At 57.8% G+C, this 25,779-nt stretch overlaps 1 protein-coding gene across 1 annotated transcript in view; it reads right to left on the reverse strand.

Annotated features, from left to right (window-relative positions):
- Positions 1-25,779, reverse strand: part of LOC119103117 (monocarboxylate transporter 14) — a 47,120-nt gene that overhangs the window by 18,996 nt on the left and 2,345 nt on the right. Inside the window, exon 2 of the mRNA XM_037226568.1 lies at positions 25,269-25,369. The gene's annotated coding sequence lies outside the window, so the exon portion shown is untranslated. The remainder of the gene's footprint in view (positions 1-25,268; positions 25,370-25,779) is intronic.

The raw sequence follows: 25,779 nt of genomic DNA on the forward strand, positions 1-25,779 counted from the left end.
GCTGTCGGCTTCTCACAGCCGACGGCCCGGCGGCCGGAGGGTGATGAATCGGCTCCATTGTCGGAGCGCGTGTTCGCCTGAGAACGTGACGGAGGGCCCGCTGAGAGGCCACCGCGCAGATTAACAATTACGCGCTGGGCGACGCGGGAGTCGGAGTCCACCGCCGCGACCTCGGCCATCAGTTGACTCGATTGACGGGGCGCGGGTCAGCAGAATGTAGTCATGCTGAAGCTGATCATCGGACTGACTCCACACCGGGGCTGATCATCAGACTAACCCGTACCGGAGCTGATCTTCAGACTGACCCCGCACCGGAGCTAATCATCAGACTGATTCCACACCGGAGCTGATCATCAGACTGACCCCGCACCGGAGCTGATCATCAGACTGACCCCGCACCGGAGCTAATCATCAGACTGGCCCCGCACCGGAGCTGATCATCAGACTGACTCCATACCGGAGCTGATCATCAGACCGACCCCGCACCGGAGCTGATCATCAGACTGACCCCGCACCGGAGCTGATCGTCAGACTGACTCCCTACCGGAGCTGATCATCAGACTGACCCGCCAGTACACCTGATGAGAGATGCGTCGGCTGACCTGGTACACACAGTGATGTATGGTCGCCGGTGGGGAGCGCGCACAAACGCACGCCGTGGCCGCCTGTATGTTTTCCACGGTTTCGTCTGACTGACCCCTGAGCCGCGGCCGATACATCGTCTGACTGACCCCTGAGCCGCGGCCGATACATCATCTGACTGACCCCTGAGCCGCGGCCGATACATCGCCTGACTGACCTCTGAGCCGCGGCCGATACATCGTCTGACTGACCCCTGAGCCGCGGCCGATAGATCATCTGACTGACCCCTGAGCCGCGGCCGATAGATCATCTGACTGACCTCTGAGCCGCGGCCGATAGATCATCTGACTGACCCCTGAGCCGCGGCCGATAGATCATCCGGGTTTCATTAAGCTTTCCGGCCGATGGCTGCCGCTGTTATCACTGCCTGTGATTGGTGGGGCTCTAAAACTCGGCGCAGCAGTCGTCCGCTGAGTTACGACGGCCACGCGCTCTGTCTCGGTCGACTGGGCTCGTCTCATCGGGCGCTCACGCGGCTCGGGTCCCGCGGGAGCCGCGCACGACCGGCCGGGCCCGACGCCCCGCCGCCGGCCGGTCCGGCGCCCCGCCATCGGCCGGGCCCGACGCCCCACGACCGGCCGGGCCCGACGCCCCACGACCGGCCGGGCCCGACTCCCGCCATCGGCCGGGCCCGACGCCCCGCCGCCGGCCGACCGTCTCCCGGGCGGTGGTCGGCGCCGCTCCGGTCCCGGCTCGGGCGCCTCTCGAGCGGCGCGCGCGGTTGCGTCAGACGCGCTGCCAACAGGTCCTCCAGGTTGACATGAGATCACTTTCCCGGTAATGAGCGAAGGCCCGCGGCTCGGCCGCACAATGAATAAGAGGCCGGCGCAGGGCGCCGTGACCGGCGGGTCAACCAGTCATTAACCCGGCTGACTCGGGACGGCCCGAGGCTGACTGCCGGCTTCCGGATCCCAACCTCGGCTCCGGGTCAGGCCCAACCCCACGTCACGTCTCTGATAGGACTGGGGCGCCATGATCCAGCTGCAGCTGCTCCAGTCCTAGCGCAAGCCCGCGGCTTCATCTACGGTTTCTGCACGAGATTGGCCGGCAGCTCCAGCGGTACCTCTCGGAACTAGACTCCGGCTCCAGACCAAGCTGAGTATGACTGAGTCTATGACTCAGTTGCGCTGAGTATGACTCTGGATGCAGTCTCATGCAGAACATCTCATCATCATCATCATCATCTCCGACCTCCGTATCAGAGAAGCCTCCAGCTCCATCCCCGGCTTCCGCTGTGGCATCACCGCTCGCCGCTGACGGCCGGTTGGCGGGTCAGCAGCGCCTGCAGCGCCCCGACCCGAGCGGCGATTGGCTCCGCCGTCTGACCAGCACGCCCCGCCGAGCGCGTCGCTTCGACTGTTTAATGGCGGCGTCATCAGCCGGCTGACGGGCGGCGGCGTGCCGCTATCGCCCTGCCGATTGTGACGGCTGCCAGCCCGATAACGGCTCTAATAGGCAGGCGGTGAGCACGGCTCGGCCGGCATCGAATCCGGCTCGAGAGCCCATCACTCTGGCCAACAGCCGGCCAGGCAATCCACCGAACGACGGCTCCCAGCTTTCGCTGCCGCCGCCGACAGATCTGTGTTCGAGTGACGACGCCTCAAGAGCTTTCAATGGAACATCCGCGCTGGGAGTGGTGCTCGCGATGTGATGGAAGCCCCGCGGTGGAAGCTCCGGCCGTTGACATACATCAGCACTGACGACGGCCGTAGTTGCCTGGACGCCCTTTGAAATGCGGCACGACATTCAATTAATGTAGCAGTTATTCCAGTTTGCCATGTCATTAGGTTAGGGAGGGAGTTATGTCTTGTTTGCTGGTGTGTCAACTTTGCATTTTCTGTTACCACCACGTGATTACATTAGTTGGACTGTTTTCAAACACCATGTGTACACTTAGCCTCTAAGAAGATGTCTCGTCTTCCGCATTAACGATTAAGCACACGCGTAGGCATCCTGGACATCAATCGGACATGTCATTCGATGTTATTTTCGTCATGTTATTGCTATATCGTCATATTGTCGTATTTCGATTCGTACCGTTATTCCATATAGCCCGTCAGTACCAGGCATACTCAAGCAGTACAGTACAATTATTTCCATTGATAACCTACACGATATGTGTCGCCACGAACTCGGTTTAAGAATCGATGCCTATTTTAAGGTCAAGAGCACTGCAAGTGGGAAGCCCAGACAGGTTTTGTTTCGCAAGCCTTGCTGCATTTTATATACATTCACGGGGTTCCGAGCATGACTTGGTAGGGCTAAGCATTTGAATCACGCATGCCATATTGGCATCAATACTAGGTAATTGAAGAGCGCTCCACGTCTGCATAAAAACATCAGAAAGAAAGCATCAACCCAATTCCCAAACGCATAGCTTTTATGACTCAACTTAAACTACGAAGCGATCACTCTAAAGTAGGCCTATTGATATGAACGGCGTGGTTCGCGTTATGCCACTGTTTGCAGTTATGAGCTACTGTTTGCAGATTGTTACAAATGTCTGGTAACTTATCAAACTTTGCAGCCATGTCAAGATGGGTAAAGTTTGTCAGCAAATGTCTGCAAAGTTGGTCCCTCTGATGGGAACATTTCTGCCACCTTTCTATTGACAGACTGTAAACGCGGTCATCGCTGCTCATTCGCCACCTAGATTTCGAGTCCACACGTGCGGCAGAGTCGCCCGGTTGTCCCTGGCCCGGTTGTCCCTGGCTGGTCGCCACGAGCTGTTTCAGACTTTGCCTGCCAGTTTGGGTCCATGTGACCGATCTTTGTGGTCGGAGTCGGTTCAGAGTCCCTCGACTGTTTCGTCCGCGCGTTGACTATTTTCGAGACATTGCCTTCACATTGCTTTGATCGTACCGGCTCTATCACGCAGTCGTTGGCTGTCTGGCCGGCACCCTGTCTGCAACATGAGGTCACGGCTCATATCTCACCCTCTCGACTTTTTACGCACTCGATTGCCTGTTTGCTTTCGTCTGAACAGCCGCGAAGGTAATGGACAGCGCCCGTATCGGCGCAGGCTCGCCACCGCCTCGGAGGACTTCCAGCCGCTTCGGCGCCGACAAACGTCACGGCGTTACAAAGCGGCCCACGGCTATTGGACGGCGAGCTTCTGCAGATCCTATTGTCGGAGCCTGTTTTTGGCTGCGCCTTTAACCAGTGTCAGTCGTTTTACCAGCGCCGGTCTCACAGCGGTCTCATGAGGCCAAGTCTGCCACCCAGCAATAGGTGCGCCAGGCACAGCTCCTGGACAACTAGCTTCATAGACTGGCTGTAAGGGGGAGGAAGGCCCACTCGACCCCCTCCCCCTATATGCATAACCCAAGTATCTGTTGACTTGTCAAACATGGAAAGTGGGGTGCTCGCATGACGTTCATTTTGCATTTCTTCTGAAAACAGCGCTGGGAATCTGCGGGAATCTACAGTAAGCGGAGGATCCACAACTGGCGGAGCCTGTCGGCTAATATCTGATGGAAGCCGCACATCATCCCCAGCTGCACACGTCCACACGGGGGACCACGGCACTGTCTGATGGAGGCCGCACATCATCCCAGCTACACACGCCCACACGGGAGACCACGGCACTGTCTGATGGAGGCCGCACATCATCCTCAGCTGCACACATCCACACCACCGCGAATTAGCAAACGTGATTGGCAACTGGCTTGGAAAAGACACGCAGATTGTGTATTCCGCAAAAGCTAAGAAACCCCATCAGTTCTGGAGTTTTCTGATTACATTGCTGGAGACTTAGCTGACCAGATCAGCGGATCTCAAGACAATCCAGCGGTCAGCTGTTACGCCCATGTTCAATACACTTTAACGGATGTAATGCTTCCAAATCAACATCCACATCTGAACGGGCTATTCAGTTTCTTCGAGCCATTTCCAAGTCGTTCTACCGCATTACCTCATGTTGTTGATACATTACCCCCGTTATCATGGCCAATTACTAACGTCATTGAGGCGGAGCTATTTTAACAAGGTCTTAACTGCGGTGGTTTGGTAATGAAGCCCTTCTTCGATTAGAGAATCAATCACAGGTTATCGATCGCAGCTGCAGACCTTTTTTTGCTGGCATTCGTGCGAGTTCTAATGTATTGGTCTCGACACTCCACACACTTCTAATGTCGCTTCGTGGTGTAGCGGACTTTAAAATATTATCTCGCCTCTTAAGTGATACCGGAGGACGAACTACGCTGTCCCGCCTTCTCAGGGTGCCCACCTAAACATTCCGACTCCGTGAACTGGGCCTGTGAACTGGAATGTTGGCTGGAATGTGGGCTGGAGCCTCCACTGGCGTCCCAGTGTGGCCCGCGAGCTGGACCGGCGGCACGGGCCACTGTCCGGCACGTGCACTCTGCAGCGGGGCTTCTCCGGGCAGGCCGAGGCCGCCCGCGGGCCCGAGCCGCAGCTGGCCGCTCGGCCCACTTCATCGCACACTTATTCAAACGACGTTTATCTCGCTCAGCATCTGCACCGTTATTGGCACTGATTACACGTGTAGAGTGGCATCGTTATCGATACGATGGCAGTTTATGTTCGTCGATGCGCCAGCGGCCAGGTGCAGCGCTTCGTCAGGCGACGATAGCACGGAGACGGCGGGGCAGTACCTGGACAGTGGGCAGCAGCTGCCCACTACCCACTGCATGTGTCTGAAGACGGGCGCCACCGCGACGCGCAGCAGAGCGAGCTGCAGCCGCACAGAGATGTCAGCAGCAGGCAGCAGCGACGGCCGCGTAGCCGCGCTGTTTTACGACGCTTCTCCGCATGTGGTCAGCAGTTAATGTCTCCGGTGAGGAGCACTGGCAATTTTGTTGCGAAGTATTCGCACTTTTCCGGCGCGGGTTTCATTGATGTAAGCCAGTTGTGATGAGCCGGCAATCTTGATGTGGGGATCTAATTTTAATTACTGCAGCGTTTCGAAGAAGCAGTACATAATGGGCATCACATGGATTGATCAGCTGAGACAAAAGGTTGATGTTCCCGGCAGTTTTACATGAAAGCCAAATTTCCCCATGCACATCCATTCGCCTTGTTGATCCTATTAATACGTAAACATTTGTCCGAAACCATATCCTGGGCAAACAATGTGGACCATACTCAGCAGAAAGAACTGTACCGACACTGCCTGTCGTCCCTCTACAACGGCGAAAGATATCATATGCAGCGCATTCGCCCGACCTGGCGCCGGCTATGCAGAACAGACATGACTTGACGATCACACGCCCACGGATCAGCTGCGGGGTGTATATTCAGCGGGCGAAGACCAACAATCAGCGGCGCGTCGACGGGCCGCCGGCTCGAGCGCCGATGCAGATGAGGCCGCGATCAGATCGAGAACGCGGGAGCACTGGCGCACAAGTCACGGCCAGGAGCACTGGCGCACAAGTCACGGCCACCACTGAAAAATCCGTGCCAAGGGCCGGGGCGAAGACAAACCTGCCCTCTGGAGATGACGGATCCTCACGCTTTTCATGGCATGCCTTCGTTAGACGACAGCTTGGACTGTCAGCTCGAGCAAGGCTCTATAAGCACGGCCAAGCTCGTGACGAAAGAAAAGGTGCTCGTCAATAGGCTGAGAACCCATCCGTCGCCCTCGTTTCAAGCACAATAGGAATCATCGCGCCCAGACGTGACCTGGCCTGATTGGTACAATCTGAAAGCTTTTAGACAGGGCATGGTGAAGACGGGATACGGTGCGATCAGGAGCGCATCGAACACATGGTCAGGGCTCGTTCGTCTTACAGTTATGCTCGTCCGGACTGCCCCGGAAAAAGGGCTGCGATCCCCTGGCGCTCAGCTCGTCGATTTCGCTCAGTGTTAGCTGCCCTTTGCGACGCGGGGATTCGGACGGCATGGACTGTCCAACCATGACTCTGCACAAATTGGGGCTTTCAAAAGAAGGTTCCTCGCCTTATTGGTCCAGACTGGATTGAGTGTGTCATCTAATCAGCACTTGGTCAGTACCAACAAATCGTGAACAAATAAAACGTTGGTATTTTTCTGCATCAGCCATGACACCGCTGACTTTTGTCTGTTGACCGCTGGCTGACTGCAAAACTATCCTGAACGTGCCCCTTAAGTGACGTTTGCTCTCCCAACCAGTACTTGCTTCCCGTAAGGCCCATGTCAAAACTATTTGTGGGGTTATAAAATACGAAAGGGGAAGAAAACAAGCAGAAAGAAGACTGCATAGCTTGGACGGAAAAGCTTTCAACGAAGGGACTGATGACAAATAGATCAGAGACGTCACCCAAAATGTTTTATTTTTAGCTATACGCGCAACAAAGACAAGGGCACAAATTGCCGTGGCATCTGCACATACGACGGGCTCAGTGTTCGTGACCCGCTGTCAGTCACGGCGCACTTCAGCGAGCACAAAGTTTGACGTTTAGCAGGAGGCGTTTTTCGTGTAGATAGGAGAGACGAGATAAGACCTTGCGTCAAAAAAACGTCGCAAGCCTGGAGCAGCGATGAATGTGGTGCTCCCGCACTCAAGGAATGCCAGTTGACACTAGCATTGACGTTTTAGCAAACATTAATTCAGAACGGCTATGCACCGCTGAAACGAGAAACTATGCTGAAGGTGGAGGCATCAAGGTGCAAGCAGTGCTTTACCGACGGCAACAGCGTCGGTCCTTCGCCAAGCAATGCGAACGCAAACTACAACAAAATAATATCGATTTGATATCCGGATTGCACAGAGCAGCAGTTACACAGACAAAGGGTCCGAGGGATCCATGAGTGTTAGGCAGCTTACGAACGTCAACTCAGGAACCCAGCCAAAGGGGCCGCGGGCGCCATGGCTCTCTCGAACAATGAGACTTACACTAGATACTGGGTAAGTTGGCAAGGATGCGGTCCAAATTAGCAGGAGTTCGAAGAAAATTTCGCCTTCGTTTCTCCCTGAAAAATGTAACCTTGCGCCTGTATCAGCTGAGATCCATTTCATACCATTGAGAGCCGAGTCCACGCTATGTCGTTGGGATGGACTTATCTGTGCTGACAGCGCTACCTCTTCACACAGCAATCCATGACCTGCTGTTAATTACTTGGGCTCCCGCTAAAAAAGTACCCCTATGCTTCATTTGAACGGTGGCACCTGTTTTATGCCGTGCAGGCCTCTAAACATTGATGCAGCATGAATTAAGACACATTCAATGCACCAAAAATACTCAGCACAAAACATCGTTAACGCATTGGTGGGACAACAGTTTCAATGTAACCTCTGAAGCGGTGTCGTGGAGGTAATTCCAAGCCATGTGTAAACTGGACGTGTAAACTGTAATTAAGGACGAGGTGCCTTAACGTCTTGTGTCTGAAAATGCACGCATTAGTTATGGAGATGTATATAATTTACCGGCCTCAATAAATCTAAATCATATTGTGCATTTCAACGCCACTCAGACACAATGAGAGTTCGCAACATTCGTGCGTAGAGCAGCCGTCGACCCGGGCAATGTGGCGTGACTCTCGCACCGGGACAATAACGCGTCACGATCGCAAGACGCTGACAGCGTGCGTCTGTTACGTGCATTACTGGTTGATGCTTAAATGATGCCTGGCGGGAATTGCCGCGGTAGCAGGCAACTTCCAACCAGGCATGAATTTCGGCTGCGCCGCCGTGAGGTGCTTGGAGCCTTGTCGGCTACTCTGCCATCACGATCCCGTTTAATGCCGCTGCGACGGAGCTTCACACCACCGTTGCCTTGTCCACCGCAGTATTTTTCAGCCCACTCCGCTATAGTTCAATTATGAAAGATGCCGTCGCGTGTGGAGGCCTTTTTGGGATAAGCGCGATAACGTCTGAGACGGCCGAAAATGAAGAACATGCCCGCGATCCCCACGTCAATACGGATTTAGCCACACAGAAGCGACACACAGGTAAATGTGTGCACGAAAGACAAATGCAGGACGGTTGCGAAGATAAAAGGTCTTTTCGGTTCGGTATCCACGTACCCGAGCCAGGAACCACGCGCAGAGAATCGTGAAGTGCTGCTTAGTGCGATAGACTTGGACATCGCCCCAAATATCCGAATGCAGCCCATAAGCAAACGCATTCCGAGTTGGATCGACCTACCTCGGGACGCAGCTCTGGCGCGTAAGCCGCCACGTGACGCAACGTTCCTGTCACCTCGCCAGCCACCGTGAGACGACGGCCGTCCAGGCCTCCCTCACCGTCCTCACTAGTGCACGCCAGGTGACGTAGGTGACGCTCCCAATCGCCCCTCACAGCCCCCGACGGCGCACCGGTCACCTCGCTGGCCGAGTGCGGTGAGCCTCGGCCCGTGTCCCGCGCTCAAACGGGCGCCGTGCCGGTCCCGCCCTGCTGAGGCCGCTGACCAGCCGAGGCCGAGACGGCCTGCACGCGCTGGTCCGGCACTGCTGAGGGGACAGCTGACCAGCCGAGGTCGAGACGGCCTGCACGCGCTGGTCCGGCACTGCTGCGGGGACGGCTGACCAGCCGAGGCCGAGCTGCCCTGCACGCGCTGGTCCGGCACTGCTGAGGGGACAGCTGACCAGCCGAGGCCGAGCTGCACTGCACGCGCTGGTCCGGCACTGCTGGGGGTACAGCTGACCAGCCGAGGCCGAGCTGCACTGCACGCGCTGGCCCGACACTGCTGAGGGGACAGCTGACCAGCCGAGGCCGAGCTGCCCTGCACGCGCGCCGCGGCTGCTCAGTCCGGGGCGGCGCGGAGGGACCGACTGTCGGCGGTGGCGGCCGCCTCCGCCGCCGTCCGTCCGGTGACGCGGCGGCGGGAGCGGGAGCACAGTCTGCCGGCTCGCCGCCGAGTCGGGAGCGGGGGCGGCGGGAGCGGGAGCACAGTCTGCCGGCCCACCGCCGCGCCGGGAGCGGGGGCGGCGGGAGCGAGAGCACAGTCTGCTGGCCCGCCGTCGAGCCGGGAGCGGGGGCGGCGGGAGCGAGAGCACAGTCTGCCGAGCTGGGAGCGGGAGCACAGTCTGCCGGCCCGCCGCCGTGCCGGGAGCGGGGGCGGCGGGAGCGGGAGAGCAATTTTTCGGCCCGCCGCTGAGCCGGGAGCGGGGGTGGCGGGGGCGGGAGTGCAGCCTGCCGTGCCCGGTCACGGAAGCAGCGGCGGGTCCGGCCTCTGCGCAAGCCTCTAAGCGGCGGATGCGTGCCCGCAGCGCCATCAGAGGCGGCACCACACCACCTCCCTACACCGGACTGGCTAGCCTTTCTGGTAGGACTGGCGATGCACCAAATAAACTATGCGACATACAGTAAACTGCGCAGCCAAAGTAAAACGAATGTCAGATTGATTGCGCGAAAGATACGGTGTAGTAGCATAAGACCTGCTTTCCTACTGGGCACGGGGTCAACAGAAAACATACAAGGATGAAAGAGCCTGCTACCAAATGCGTAGACTTAAGCTTGACTTTAGACGATAAACTGATGACTCCACTGAGATGTAGTCATTAGGGTGCACATGTATTACGCCGCAGCAAAAAAAGAACAGGCGTGATATGGTGCGTTTCACTTGTTCGCTAATTTGTTCACGTTTCAACGCTATTTTGGTTGGCAGCTGAACTTTTCATTCCTGACTCTTGTCATCGTTTCGAATCATGCTCAGCGCAAAAGCCACATGATGGGACCAAACGCCTGAAAAGGTAGCAACTTACACTATATCTGCTTGATGCCATTCATCTTTCTTTCAGTCCCTCAAAAAGTCGCCGACACTGTCTTAAAATGTGGTTGCTTTGATTTGACATTAGACGTTTCCAAGTTTCGGATAGCCACATGGCTTGGCGATCTATATGTAATTTTGACTTTGAGTGGGCCTAGTATACACAAACCTGTGCAGATGTATGCAAACTGTGGGTAAATTGATCACGACTCTACCACAAAAACTGGATTGGCATCTGCAGACTGGTAGCCTAAAACCCATACATCTAAGTCTAGTTATACATCACGAACACGCCCGGCCCTCTTAATTAGAACCCTCGTTGCGAATCCCAGCACTGCACTTTTTTCTAGTTACCGGCATAATAACTGAGGACAACGTAAAACTTACGCAATGTTCATCTCTAGATAACGACACAGCCCAAAAGCGAGCTAAAAGGCTCGCTTTACATTCTGGAATGTTCCCTGCAAAAACGGCATCACATCCGTAATGGTCAGCAGAGGCTAGCGGCCATGCCGTTCAGCTCGCCTGCAGTTAACTCTCCGCATCATCAGCGTTGCCGTGACTATAGCCGGCGAGAAGCGATGTCCTCTTTGAGACACATCCGGCTTCAAGTCCGTCATTTGCCAAAAGGCTAACTGCTCGTCAGTGCTGATACCATACCAATGTGGCGACCTGGCCTTCACTTTGACATTCGGCGTGGTGGGCGCGGCAGAAACACAACACTTGTTTTTCACACGGATAGTTGAAACTAAAATGCGTGCTGCCAAGCGGCAAATGCTTGCTTATTTGGCCTCAGCGCGTCATGGAAAGTTTGAGCGGACAGTTTTTGCCGGCTGAAGCAGGCCTTTTAGCATGCTATCCGTTATCAGGGCCCGGCAAAACTTCGCCATCGAGGCCATCACGGCGTCGTAAAAATTCAAGCGTATCCGGGCCTTTCGCCAGGACCCGCTCAGCGCCTGGGCAGTCTACGACACCGTAAAGACCACTGGTAAATTAGCGGCGGGCCTGAGCGCGGCCTGAGGCGTTTCCTGTGAGCGGCGCCTGAGGGGCCCCGCCCTCGTCTCGCCCCGCTCCACACCGCCCACCGGCACGGACACCGGCCGCCCAGTCCTGACCGCCAGACCTGCCGCCAGTCGCGTCGGCGACGCTGCGGGGTCACGGATCACGAATCACGAACCACGGATCGCGATTCACGGATCACGCCTCTCGGATCAAGCCTCACGGATCACAGAACACGGATCACGCTGCCGCCCCTCTGTTCCCGGTGCCCCGCGCCAGCCGGCCGGTCGGCCCCGGCGGCGGGCCTAACGCGGCCGTGAGTCACGGGTCGCCGCCTCCCGAGCCGTGCAGTCCTCAGCCGGTGAAGCCGTCGGAGCCGTCGCAGTGCTAGGGCAGGACGTTAAACGCATTCCTGGCCGGCTTTTTGCTGCCGGGTCGGAGCTTCGCCAGTTCACGGCGCGCGCGCGCCCGAGCTTTTTGCCGGCGACAGCGGGCAGGGCGGCACGACCGCGCCTGTCGACGGACATGGATTCGCGACAGCGGACCATGAGCCGGTTTCTGACAGCCGAGCGATACACATGAATAAATTTTGCATTGTCCTAACATAACAAGCTCAGCTATGGAGCGCACACGTCGTTTGAAATATTGGACGTGTGCGACCCATGTCGTTCCAATTTGCCGGCGGAGCGTCGTCAGTTTTTGTGAAGACAGCGCTGGAAAAGCGAGTGCGGAGAGAGAGAGAGAGAGAGAGAGAGAGAGAGAGAGAGAGAGAGAGAGAGAGAGAGAGAGAGAGAGAGAGAGAGAGAGAGAGAGAGAGAGAGAGAGGGAGGGAGAGAGAGAGAGAGGGAGAGAGGGAATGAGGTGCACTCTTCAACCTTGCGCTCGTCGCCCCGTGTAAGCGTTAGACCTTGCTGACTGGGAGTGCTCAAATCACTTGCAATGTCCATCGCATTAACGCATAGTTGCCACCGCCACGCACCGTCACGCGGTTCCGGTCGCGTATTATGCTGCTGGTGAGCGCTGGTCTCAGACGAGCGCGTGCCATCGCCAGCTGACGCCACAGGGGGACCAGCCCTGTCCAAGATGACCGCGGGTCATTGTCAGCTGACACCCTGGTCAACGCCGGTCCAAGGCAAGCGTGTTTCATTATCTACTGACACTACACACGGGCCCACACTACTCAGACGAGCACGTGATAATGCCAAACGAAACATAAAAGGCTATCATGGCTTCATAAACGCAAACTTTAAAAGGTTATAGCTGTCGGGACAAATGGCCCTTGGTGCTAGTGAATAGTTACGACAAATCAAGACCATACATTTCAAACGGCAATAGTCTCCCTGTAGTTTCAGTGTAACGATTACCGAAGCGCATAATCAAGCACAGAATATCTTTACACATGCCAAATATGCACTTGTTAGTTACGAGCAAAGTATCCCGACTTCGATCTCCTTATAAACACATGCATGTCCTCGTAAGCAAATCAGCCGATCAGATACTTCTAGCCGCCGACATGATGTTGTTGGTCATATTCCTGCCGTCAGCTCTTCAGAAACAGCTGGACGTTGTGGGCGGGGAGATCCTATTCTGACAATAATCGACCTTAAACGTATCCGGAGGGCATGTGAAACCACTTGAGGCCAATGTCGGTTTAAACTTGACAAGAAGTACCACGCTCTTCGGCGAGCTGGCGGCAGTTCCAAGGAGCCTTCCTAAGAACGTGGGGACAAGTCATTAATTACCGAACCTTGGTTAGGTAATAAACTCGCCCTCCCGTAGAATGTGAAAACTAGCCAGCTGGATACTTTAACATTCGGGAAATGTAAGGATTGGGACACCTCCTGGCCAGTCAATCGTGCTTGAGCGCACTGGACACGTCCTGCATACAGAACAGGTTGAGGGACGGCCAAAGAGCTCCGATCTTCAACAGCAAAACCCGAAACAAGCAAGCATGTGAGTGATAGACGTAAGCAGGATGGGCACATTTAAAACAGGTTGTTATTATGCCATGCATGAGACGTGTTTATGCCAGGATGTCCGCCTCTACAAATATAAAACCATCTTTGGGATCCAGTCCCATCCCTCCAATAGCTTGTGATACTGACCAACCTCCAGTCTCATGTCGACGTGTTCTCTGCGACTATGGTATGCTACTACGGTATTCTGGACCTTGACTGTTAGTGTCGCCGTGCGGGCGTGTGAATTGCTAGCAGAGGAGCAGACCAGCAGGAGCTCGCCACTCCACGACAATGGCGCTGCCCCTGGCAATGTCAAAGGTCATAAATCCTTCATGCGGATGACCTTGGCAACCAATAACATCCCACAATAGCACGCGCAGGACGCGACGGTTTGAACTAGTCCGAGGGAGCCTGAGCTGATGTCGACCGCGGAAACGATGTGCAGCCGACGTTGGCTTTATCCACCGTTGTTGGCTCACACCAACTGTGGCTACCGTTGTCAGCCCACACCACACGGACCCAACGCCGCTGGCAGCCCACACCACCTGTACACACCGCTGTCAGCTCACACCGCCTGTACCCACCGTTGTCGGCCTACACCACCTGTATCCACCGCTGTCAGCCTACACTACCTGTACCCACCGTTGTCGGCCTGCACCACCTGTACCCACCGCTGTCAGCCTACACCACCTGCACCCACCGCTGTCACCCCACACCACCTGTACCTACCTCTCTCAGTCTACCCCACCTGCACCCACCGTTGTGGGCGCACACCGCCTGTACCCGCTGCTGTCAGCGAGGTCAGACAATCCGCGGTGTAAGTCAGCTCCCACTCCCGCGGCCCAGGTGTCGCTCCATCCCATCCCCCCCCCCCCCCCCTCCAGCACTGGCAAGTGTTGACCGGCGCCCAGCCGGGCTCGGCGACGACGGTGACGGCCCCGACAGAAGCCGGACCACCCAGCGGGGGGGGGGAGGGGGGGGGGAGCGCCTCGGCCGGCCGCCGCAGGCCGGGCTTGGCAGCGAACCGCGCCGCGCCTGTTGGCCGTAGGAACGAAGCGCCACGCGAATTACACGTGCGTCGTCGTCGCGTCACCCGCCGTCGGCCAGCGGCAGTCGGCCTCCACATGTCACCGATTACGGCGCGGCTGGCTGCGCCGCGTCGGCCGCGAGAAGTGGATCAGGCTCGGGTCGGCCGACGCCAGCGGCCGGCTCGCTGGCGGGTGGAGAGCAGCGCGCTGCTCACACCAGATGACGTCACCGTGAAGTGGATCAGGCTCGGGTCGGCCGACGCCAGCGGCCAGCTCGCTGCCGGGCGGAGAGCAGCGCGCTGCTCACACCAGATGACGTCACCGTGCGGTCATGCGACGGGATGGGGGTCAACCAGCAGGCCAGGCGCGCCGCGCGCCGCCGACGATGATTCGTTGCGACACGTGCCCGGCCAAGGGGCGCTCCCTCCCACACCGGCGCAAAACATCTCGCGTGCCCCCCGAGCCCGGGTCAAGGTGAGCGCTAACGTCGGCCGCCTGCCGGCTGATGATAAAACGCGGCGCACACTTTACGATCGGAAAAACGGCCGCGCCGTTCAGTCGAGGGAACATTGTTATTCGGCGGGAGATGAGTGAGTCCGCGACGCGGCGCGCCGGCGGGCCTTACCGATAGTCGCCGTCGCCTCGGCGGCAGGCGGATTCGTCTCGGCTGCCCGCGCGCTCGCAAAAAGATCGCGGTGGCGTGCGGCTGGACCCTCGCGGATGGACAGGTAGAGAAGCGTGCTACACGTTACCCGGTTGTGACGTGTGGGCGACGCAGCCGCGGTTCAGCTGTGCCGCGAGAGGCCGTGACTTCGACACTGCGGTCCGCGCTGTGCGGTCCGGGCCGAGCCCGAGGAACTGATTAACGAGGTTAAATTGACCCCTCCCCCGAAGGCTTTCCAGAATGGTATCCGAACAGCGTGGTGTAGCCGTGCCAAATTTTGCATAGCTATAGACAATTGAATAGCGGATCGTTTGGTTAAAAATTTGAACGTTTGGTGATCGTTTGGTGTATTTTGTAAGGTCGCTGACCTGTGCCAGATCAGAGTCAAGCCATGGTTTCAGCGAAGTCAATTCCTAAGGAATCGTTCAATCTGATGCAAAATCGGAGTATTAGACGAAGCCATACATCTCTGAAATGCTTTCTTAGACAACAAACAATTGAATGGGCAAATTGCACTGACCTGAGGTGAGGTATGAAGGTCAGACCAAGGTAAAAACAAACCGTTTTATTACTCTAGAGCTCACTGTATGATATCGTTTCTGGTGCTCATTTCGAATTTATTGATAGCAGGAACCGCATTCTACATCTTCCATGGACTACTTAGAGGTCAGAAAGGTCATTGACCTAAAATGACCCATGTCAACATTTGGTTTTAGGAGCATACTGCCTAGCGTAAGCTTTGCCGCTTGTTCAAATGTAACATTCACGGCAGTCTTGTATGATTTTGATCACCATGACCTTCAAAAGGTCAAACAAGGTCACTGGCCTTAAATGAGCACGTAGCCTTTTGCTTAGAAACAGTTTTCTAGGTTCTGGGGACACTTTGAAAATCAACCTGAATTTGACCTTTTTTTACCTTATTTGACCCGAAGGTCATGATCTAGAAACCTCAAACTTTGACCCAAGTGAGTTCACGTACAGTTCAACATACCCTGCGAATTTGGTGTCTCTAGCTCTCATAGTTCTCGAGATCTCAGAGAGGTTAAATTACCCTCCCCACACGCACCACCCGAGCGAAGGGAATCCAGTCGGCCATCCGGGAGCGTGTTAAGTGACGGTGCCGGGAAGAACAGCATTGGCCGGGCTCTCAGAACTGATCGGCAATATCCGCAGCTTTGGCCTGAGCTGGCGAATAAAGTCGACCCTACCACTGGAGCCGCCTCGCCGCTGACCGATCCGTTAAGAGCATGCCTTGAGTCGTCTGACCCTTGACGTGCCCACTCAGACGGCTCCGGGGGGCTTAAACAATGCCCGGGGACACCGTGCCGCGTTCGAGTTCTTCGCGGAGGCGTCGGCCGCTGCCACCCGGCTCCATTCTGTCGCTCTCGCCGGAGCTGGGTCAGAGCGAAGACCGATCTCAGCGGCCGTGTCGTTAGCCGCCGGAGAGCCAGGGCGTAGTCGGCACTCGGCTGTTTATCTCCGCGACGCTCTGCGGCCGGCATTGTTGTGCGTCGTGTAGGATCTATTGTTGGACAAAATAAATGATGCCGGTTCGGCGTCTCTCAAAGCATCGAACGAGCATGGGCACGATGAGGTGATTATTTGACCGAGGAGGCCGGAAAGCTGGCAGCTAGTGATTTTTTTTTTTTGCCGAGTCCGTTCGGAACTGCTGCTCACTCTCACGTGTTTTTGACAGCCGTCCTTTGAAGGCCCATGCGCCCGTGATAGAGATTGCAGCGGGTGGGCGATGTTTGTGAGTTCTCGCGACGCGACAGAGCCAACGACCGCCTCGTCCCCGGCTCTGTCTGTGTCCTCGGCGCCAGCGCCGTTTGCGCGCGAGCGGCAGCAATTACGAAGACTAACTCTCCACCACGCACGTCATAAATGACTCAGGTAATTGCCTAGCAATTGGCTATCGACAGTTGAGCCTGATTCATTAAAACGAATGGCCCCGTAATAGTTTGTTTGCTACTTAAGACCAACAGGTGACGATGACAAATGGTGGTGGATTCGCTGGGAAGGGCTGAGAGCAGGCCATGATGGGGCGAAGTTGCACTCGAAGTATATACCGACTGCACAACGACAGATCTCTTGCGCGGCGCACGCAGCAAACGAGCTGTAGACGTCGTCCATAGTGTGCACACCAGTGTGTGCTGCGGGCGGCACCACCCGTCTTCATTGACGGCGCCGGCCAGCGCGGCTCGCCAAGCGGAACACGGCAGCCTATCGGTTCGAGCGCCGGACAACTAGCAAGCGGCCCGAGAGGCAAACCCCTACCGGCCGGCAGCCGCCCGACGCGGGCGCCCCAGCGCCCTCTGGTGGCAGGGGCCTCCTCGGCCGGCCCGTCCCGGCCCACCGACCCAGCGCCCTCTGGTGCCAGGGGCCTCCGCGGCCGACCCGCCCCGGCCCACCGACCCAGCGCCCTCTGGTGGCAGGGGCCTCCTCGGCCGGCCTGCCCCGGCCCACTGACCCAGCGCCCTCTGGTGGCAGGGGCCTCCTCGGCCGGCCTGCCCCAGCTAGCCGACCGAGCACCCTCCGGTGGGGGAGGGGGACCTCATCTGCCGTCCCGCCCCAGCTAGCCGACCCAGCGCCCTCTGGTGGCAGGGGCCTCCGCGGCCGGCCGCTGTCGCCCGTGCGGTCCGATGCTCGGGGCCACAACATGGAAGGTCCGTCCCCGGCAACTGGCGAGAGCCTGGGTGGCGCCCCAGCGCCAGGCCGGGACGCCCCGACGCCGCTGGCCTCCCACGCACGCGGTCAGTGCACACAATGGATGGATCAGGGACTCCTTAGGAACATAACGCGCTTTGTGCGTGGAGCTGAAGGACGGCAAATGACGGCCGATCACCCAGACCTGGACAGCGTCTGCCGTTCGCTTTCAAGGGTCGGCTATTGATACGCGCCAGCGAGAGGTCTACCATCAATCGCACGCCTGTGCTAAAGGACATCCAAGCGTTCGACCCGGAGCATGAAACGTGAAAATGTGCTTAGTAATTGCATCATATTCACAGCCAGTACCGAACGGATGCAAGAAAAGAAAAGCATGCCGAAGGGATGAAGAGCACGTGTAAGTGCCATGATGCATCTTGCACAGATGTCACTGATGTTAGACCTGGCATCGCAGCCTAAAACAAAAACAACAAATCTAAAAGGCGACGCTCACTCTGAACCACCGTTCCCTTTTGTGGATTCTCAGCTAGTCGGACGACGTATTTGATGACCAATCTTTGGAGGCAGCATCCGGGACATGCTGGCGCTCCGGCTGTTTGTCGGTCACAGCAAATCAAAGGGACGGAGCTGCTGTCCTAAAAACCGAAAAGATTCCCTCAAATTACGATGACGCAAATGATGGACGAAACCTGAAGCTTAAGCTTCATTTAGAACGAGTGCGGTCTGTTCTACATGCCATACCTATCATACCTACACCTTCCCGACTCGAGACCGGCTGTTGGGGCCGCTGTGCTCAGGGGCGTCATCGTCTCGCCTCTTCAGGCTGGGCAGCAGCAGAGCGGTCTCGGACGCGCCGGCGACGGGGCAGACACGTCCATCGCCGCCAGCAGACTCGCGCCGGGCGGTGGCTCACCACGGCCGCCGGCTCCGCGGGGGGCGGCGGCGGCGGCGGCGGCGACGGCGCAGGCGGCCCCGCCCGCGTGTCAGGCGCTGATCTCCCTCATAAACCTCCGCCGGCTCAAGCTCGCACGTAAACTTCCCAAACTCAGGAAAACAAGCCCTCTGGGCTGTCGGTGCCCGACTTAGACACACTTTTTTAGGTGGGTTAAAATGGCTGGTGTTTGCTTGTGCCTCTGTTGGTTTTCGACTAACTTGTGCGCCTCTGAAGGGATTCTCGCCGTTATCAGCGTTCTTCAAGATAAACAGTAAAAAGCAAGAACATTGCCAAGAAAGCCTAAGTGAATCTAAGATTTACCAACATCATCAATCCCACAGCTTTTTATGTCACAGTACCCGGGCCTACAATAACACAAATTGAACGCAGGTAAAACAAGATTGGTAACCGTGCTCAGGTACCGCACGGTTAATTGGCCGCGCCGCGGCCTGGCCACCCGGCTGACCCCTGCGACCTCGCATGATAAAGCGTCGTACACACCTTACCTCTCGAATTATGAACGGCTGTCAGAGCACGGCTGCGCACGGAGCCACCCTGCATGACGGAATCACGCCTCGTAACGAGCCGGGGCTGCAGAAGAGCATTACATGTTCGTGCGTAGGCATGTGCATTGCAGAAAATCGCAACGATAACTGTGTGGAGGCAGCGGCCAGAGCAGGTCCCGCCCACCCTGACACATTTCTCCACTCCACGGACTTGTCCGTGCCGCCGCATAATGTCAGTGTTTATAAAGACTCTGAGATCCACGCTGGATCCGCACGCGGCCACGGCTCGCTCGGCCGCCTGCATGCTTGGTGTCCTGCCGCCAGCCCGTGCCGGCCGTCCCCGAGTGGCTCGCGCTGGATCCGCACGCGGCCACGGCTCGCTCGGCCGCCTGCATGCTTGGTGTCCTGCCGCCAGCCCGTGCCGGCCGTCCCCGAGTAGCTCGCGCTGGATCCGCACGCGGCCGCGGCTCGCTCGGCCGCCTATATGCTTGGTGTACGGCCGTCGGGCCGTGCCGGCCGTCCCTGAGTGGCTCGCCCTGGATCCGCACGCGGCCGCGGCTCGCTCGGCCGCCTATATGCTTGGTGCCCGGCCGTCGGGCCGTGCCGGCCGTCTCTGAGTAGCTCGCGCTCGTCCGCCGCGGGACGCGACGGCGCGGACCTTTGGTCTCCGGTCACAATGGGCGCGCGACGCGGCGGTGCTCGCCGCTCTATTGACATGGGCGTGTCCCCGTGGAGAGACGAGCGGCCACAAAGCGCTCTGGGGGCAGGCTAGTGAGCCGCCGTCCATACACGGACCGCCCCCGGGGAGCGGGGCACGGCCGCCGCCGGGGAGCGGGGCACGGACCGCCCCCGGGGAGCGGGGCACGGACCGCCGCCGGGGAGCGGGGCACGGACCGCCCCCGGGGAGCGGGGCACGGACCGCCCCCGGGGAGCGGGGCACGGACCGCCCCCGGGGAGCGGGGCACGGCCGCCCCCGGGGAGCGGGGCACGGACCGCCCCCGGGGAGCGGGGCACGGACCGCCCCCGGGGAGCGGGGCACGGCCGCCGCCGGGGAGCGGGGCACGGACCAGCCGCCGGGGAGCGGGGCACGGACCGCCCCCGGGGAGCGGGGCACGGACCGCCCCCGGGGAGCGGGGCACGGACCGCCCCCGGGGAGCGGGGCACGGACCGCCCCCGGGGAGCGGGGCACGGCCGCCCCCGGGGAGCGGGGCAACGGACCGCCCCCGGGGAGCGGGGCACGGCCGCCGCGGGGAGCGGGGGCACGGACCGCCCCCGAGGAGCGAGGCACGGACCGCCCCCGGGGAGCGGGGAACGGCCGCCGCGGGGAGCGGGGCACGGACCGCCCCCGGGGAGCGAGGCACGGACCGCCCCCGGGGAGCGAGGCACGGACCGCCCCCGGGGAGCGGGGCACGGACCGCTCCGCCACGGCCGGGAGCGAGGCACGGACCGCTCCGCCATGGCCGGGAGCGAGGCACGGACCGCCCCCGGGGAGCGGAGGCACGGACCGCCCCCGGGGAGCGGGGCACGGACCGCCCCCGGGGAGCGAGGCACGGACCACCCCCTGGGAGCGGGGCACGGCCGCCGCCGGGGAGCGGGGCACGGACCGCCCCCGGGGAGCGAGGCACGGACCGCCCCCGGGGAGCGGGGCACGGCCGCCGCGGGGACGGATCGCCAAGACGGCCGTCTCCAGACGACACCCGATCCACCAACCCCCGCCTCGGCGGCCGGTCCACGCAGACGGACGTCTTAGAGCACGAGGTTTTCCACCCTCATCGGATCACTGGCCCGCACGGATGGCCGGCAGGGGGTGGATTTACAGCGGCGCCGTCTCAGCCTGCCCGACAAACTGCGCCTTCACCGCTAACCTCGCGTGTTTAGGCACAGCTGTGCGTGTCTAACAGAGTCGGCGACTTTTCTGCTGGCGAACTCCGCCTTGTCAGTCTGACCCGTGACCGTTCCGCGCGGTCGTCGGCTGTGACCATGTAATCCAACCAAAACCAGGCACAGCCGCACGGTGGCCGCGGTCAATAGGGCGCAGCATTAGCACGTTGGTGCTGAGAATTGTATGAACAAAGAGCAGACGGTTTGGCATTCAAGGCATGTTTAAACTGTTAGTTCTAAGCCACATCATGCGGCCAAATCTGCTGTCAGTGAGCTGCTGCAGACGGCCGAATGACGCGTCCGGTCATGGTCGCGTTCATCATCGCCCATCACTGGTCTCAGTCATCATCAGCTTCTACGGTAGCCAGCAAACAAACTCATGGATGTGATTAAAAGCAAACAAGGGTTAAAAGACTCGTGTCACGATGATCTTGCATAGAAGCTATCACCCGTCCGAGCCGATCGGACCAGCTGTCAGCAGTCTGAAGAGGGTTCTGAAACCGAGTGCTGGGTTCGAGAACGCCGACATCGCTCACAACTTCCAGCATCTTGAGGCGGAGTCTGGCCAGGCTGGCGGCAGCCCGATGGGGAGTCCAAGTTCTGTATGACCTCTCTACACAAGATGAACAGGCAACTAGTGGCAGGCATAAATAGTGTAAACAACCGGCCAATGCCTTCCTATCCTCGGGCAAACTGCCGGCAGCGCCCATCTTGCCTACGCCGTTGGCTTTCAAGCCGCGCTTTCAGCCAACGCCGTTGTCCGCCACACCGTGCCCACCTCGCCGTCATGAAGATACGGAAGAACAAATGTCTTAACTTGAGAGAGAGAGAGAGAGAGAGAGAGCCAGAGAGAGAGAGAGAGAGAGAGAGAGAGAGAGAGAGAGAGAGAGAGAGAGAGAGAGAGAGAGAGAGAGAGAGAGAGAGAGAGAGAGAGAGAGAGAGAGAGAGAGAGAGAGAGAGAGAGAGAGAGAGAGAGAGAGAGAGAGAGAGAGAGAGAGAGAGAGAGAGAGAGAGAGAGAGAGAGAGAGAGAGAGAGAGAGAGAGAGAGAGAGAGAGAACCGATACGCTCTGTGAATAATAATAAAAGCCTGACAGAAATCGCTAACAGGTGCCGTAATTCTCGCACGTCATCCACTTTGCACCTGTACAGATCAGCACCGTCATTTGCATACCGAGCATCAAGCATCGATCATGCCTGACCAGACTGGGGCGCCGCTGCAGCACAATGAGCGTCAGGCGACGCCGGAGCGCCCGGGGCTCGAGCCCGCGCCGCCGGCACCGTCCACCTCCCGAGCTCCTCCGCCCTTGCCAGGTGATCACATGCTGCCCGCGGTCGCTGCGACGGCCTGCTACTGCCGGCCGTGTCCACGCGCGCGCCGCGTCCGCTAACGAGACAAGCTGGGGTGCTGTGTGGCCGACTGGACTGGGCAGTGTCCTTCCCTGGTGTCCGACATTGGTGTGTGCTGCCCACGTGCCCGCCGCGTCCGCTGACGAGACACGCTGGGGTGCTGTGTGGCCGACTGGACCGGGCAGTGTCCTTCTCTGGCGTCCGACATTGGTGTGTGCTGTCCACGTGCCCGCCGCGTCCGCTGACGAGACACGCTGGGGTGCTGTGTGGCCGACTGGACCGGGCAGTGTCCTTCCCTGGTGTCCGACATTGGTGTGTGCTGCCCACGTGCCCGCCGCGTCCGCTGACGAGACACGCTGGGGTGCTGTGTGGCCGACTGGACCGGGCAGTGTCCTTCCCTGGTGTCCGACGTTGGTGTGTGCTGTCCACGTGCCCGCCGCGTCCGCTGACGAGACACGCTGGGGTGCTGTGTGGCCGACTGGACCGGGCAGTGTCCTTCCCTGGTGTCCGACGTTGGTGTGTGCTGTCCACGTGCCCGCCATGAACATCCAACATGCATAAGAGCGCCTGTGGCAAATGTCCACGTGCCCACGTGAGTCGGGTGTGCCGCGGCCGTCAGCGGCCGTCGCCGTAGCACCGGCAGCAGAGGTGCCGTCTGGAGCAGCCCGGTGGCGGCTGACAGCGACCCGTCTCCATGGTGACGGCTCTGTTGTGCGGACGGCGGGGGATCAGGCTGGCGTCGACTGAAACAACGCCACCAAAGTGGCCCTCTCAGAGGTGGGGCGTCTTTTCGGCCGGTCCCCCGCTGCCCCTGTAAACAGCAACTGGCGAGACGGCACGGCTCGTACCTGGAGGTGCCAGCTTTCACACTCTGAATACCAGCCCGCGCCGAAGCCGACTTTGAAAACCCGTCCAACTCCGTAGTTTTGTCGTGCAAAATGGCTGTGCGTTGGGGCCCAAGATTGCGACCCTCATCATCTACAGGCCGCAACTCCTCAATGCATCCGAGGCGCCGAATCACTTACACGGTGAAATGGCGGCCACACGAGCATGACATAAACCTTCCTCTGTTCTGCATACGCGGGAGTTTAAAGGCCAAGTAGGAGAAAATCACGAGTAAGTATGTATATTCAGGATAGAAGATTTCAAAATTATTCCATCGTTTGAAGCACTCTCAAATGATGGCAGATTTTCAGGCTCATTTCAGAGCTTGTTTTAAACAACGGCAAAACAATGAAGCTTATTTGAAGACGCAGCTATTTATTGGTTTTCGTCTTTTCATCATTTTGGTGAACACCAATACAATCCTGAACAATACGCATGAGCCCATATTGCTAGAAGACCTATTTCTGTGTAACTGCGTACCTACACCCCTGGTATCAGCCGGAGTGATTACAGTATATCTATTTACCGCACAGACATTTTGGTCATTGCTGCCAGCTGGTGCACGTTATTTTTCATTAACTATTTCTTAGTTCATTGTCCTAGTGTCTCTGGTCATCCCATACATTGCTTACCATACCTTTATTTTTTGAAGCGGAAATAAGAAATTCATTTAACCAAAGGTAACTTTTAGCAGTAATAAACCGATAAGCAATTAGGCAGTGATAAACAGATAAACAGTTAAGCAGTGATAAACAGATAAACAGTTATGCAGTGATAAACAGTGATTGTAAGCTGCACATACATAGCCTGCTAAAATGGCGGTAATACACATGGCAAGAAGGGGGTTTAATAGTTGGCTGGCAAGTAAACAGTGCATAATGCGTTGCAGCTTACTGATCAATGCATGCATTTTGATATAAAAAGATGCGATTTCTTGTGGAAAATTGTACGGATCGTGCGCAACAAATTGTTGCTCCTTAATACAACACCAAATCATATCGACACCTTCAGTTATGAGAACACACCGCAACTCGCACATTGTCCCCGCAAGTCACGCTGGGCGCCGGTTTTCCCGTATTTTGCGGGCCCGCGGGCTGACGGACGGCAGCTCTACCGGTGGCGCGTCCCACCAGCGCCGGCAGCGGCGGCGCGGGGAGGCGGACGAGTCGCCAAACATCGGCGCCACCGTCGCGTCGTGACGCCCCGGCGCGGTGAACGCCCGCGCCTCGCCGTCTCGCGGATTGGCCAAATGTTGTTGGCAGAGAAAGCTGGCTCATTCTCGAGGACACAAGCCGCGACGAACGTCATTTCCGCGTTGTAGGTTATGGTGCAGTACATTTTCACTGTTTTCGCCGGACCTGGTCCATGTGGTGCCGCCTTTGGGACAAGGATATGATGTGTTCTTGATCGACACCAGGAAGTGGGTTTATTGGACGATGCAATGGAGCAATATCTCCTTACAACTATCCCATCACAACCCGAAGTCGGACATTGGGGAACAGTTCTTCTTTCCGAAGAATTGGCTCTTGAAGTTTTCCCATCGTTGTGAAGAAACGCATGGGAGGATGACAAGTTATTTCCCATATCGGTGACTTGCGAGATTCAATCATTTGAAAACGCTTTCCTATATCCTACAGATAGATTATGAGATGGCTGGGAGCCGCCTCCAGCTTAACGGGGATTCTGACACGGAAATTGCTGCCACTGAATGGAGACGAAGCCATCAAAGCGAGCGCGGCCCTGTGGAGAAACCGGGAAGGACGGATTTTTAAAAAAACCAAACCCACTCTCAGTCGCTATTCAGTCCACATACGTACTGCATTCCACATGTTTAACTTTCCGTACCCTAGGCGCTAATGAACACGTTAGCCTATGATAGCGGTTCACGTGCCGCAGGTAAAACCACGCCATCATAACTTTGATATCGGCCTGGGATTCGATCATGACAGCACAGAAGCGATGTCGTAAATGTCCCTTGTCGATGACGTTACACCCCCGCTGTACGCCACGATGGGATGGTCTTTGACGGCAGCCTGCGATCAGCGACAACAAAGGCGGAGGATGCTTTACAGGTCTACCCCCAGGGCGACGAATCTGCCTGCTTACCCCGGACCTGCTGGCAGCTGGTGCTGAGGCTGAATGTGCCGGTCCCGGCGCTCTGGTTGCTGTTGTTTCGGCTCAGCGACGAGTGCGACAGCTGACTGCGTCTGGAATCAGGCCCGATGCGATGACGCACAGAACGGACTCACATCGAGTCTCCGAGAGTCACACAGAGGAAGACAACATCGAATGGGACGGAGTCCGATCGGTGATCTGAAGTGTTCTCGTGAAACGAGCTCTACATGGACGTCACAAATAGGCACGGGTCAAAAATTACACCCGGGTTCCGCACCGTACCTTCAAGGGCTGATATCTTCTCCACGGAAACTGATCTCAACTGAAAGTGTACTGCGGAAGTTGTGCCGGCTGCCAAACACGACCGACTGAATTTTGGCTGCGTTGACTTTAAATATTTGGCTCTGAACCATACGTGCAGCGGAGAGGGAGCGAGAGTTCCAAGCAACCAGCCAATGCATCTATAGATGTCTTGATGACATATGTAACATATTTTCGGCCG

This window comes from Pollicipes pollicipes, unplaced genomic scaffold (assembly GCF_011947565.3).
Source record: "Pollicipes pollicipes isolate AB1234 unplaced genomic scaffold, Ppol_2.1 Scaffold_5724;HRSCAF=6776_pilon_pilon_pilon, whole genome shotgun sequence".
In the NCBI taxonomy this organism is placed as follows: domain Eukaryota; kingdom Metazoa; phylum Arthropoda; class Thecostraca; order Pollicipedomorpha; family Pollicipedidae; genus Pollicipes; species Pollicipes pollicipes.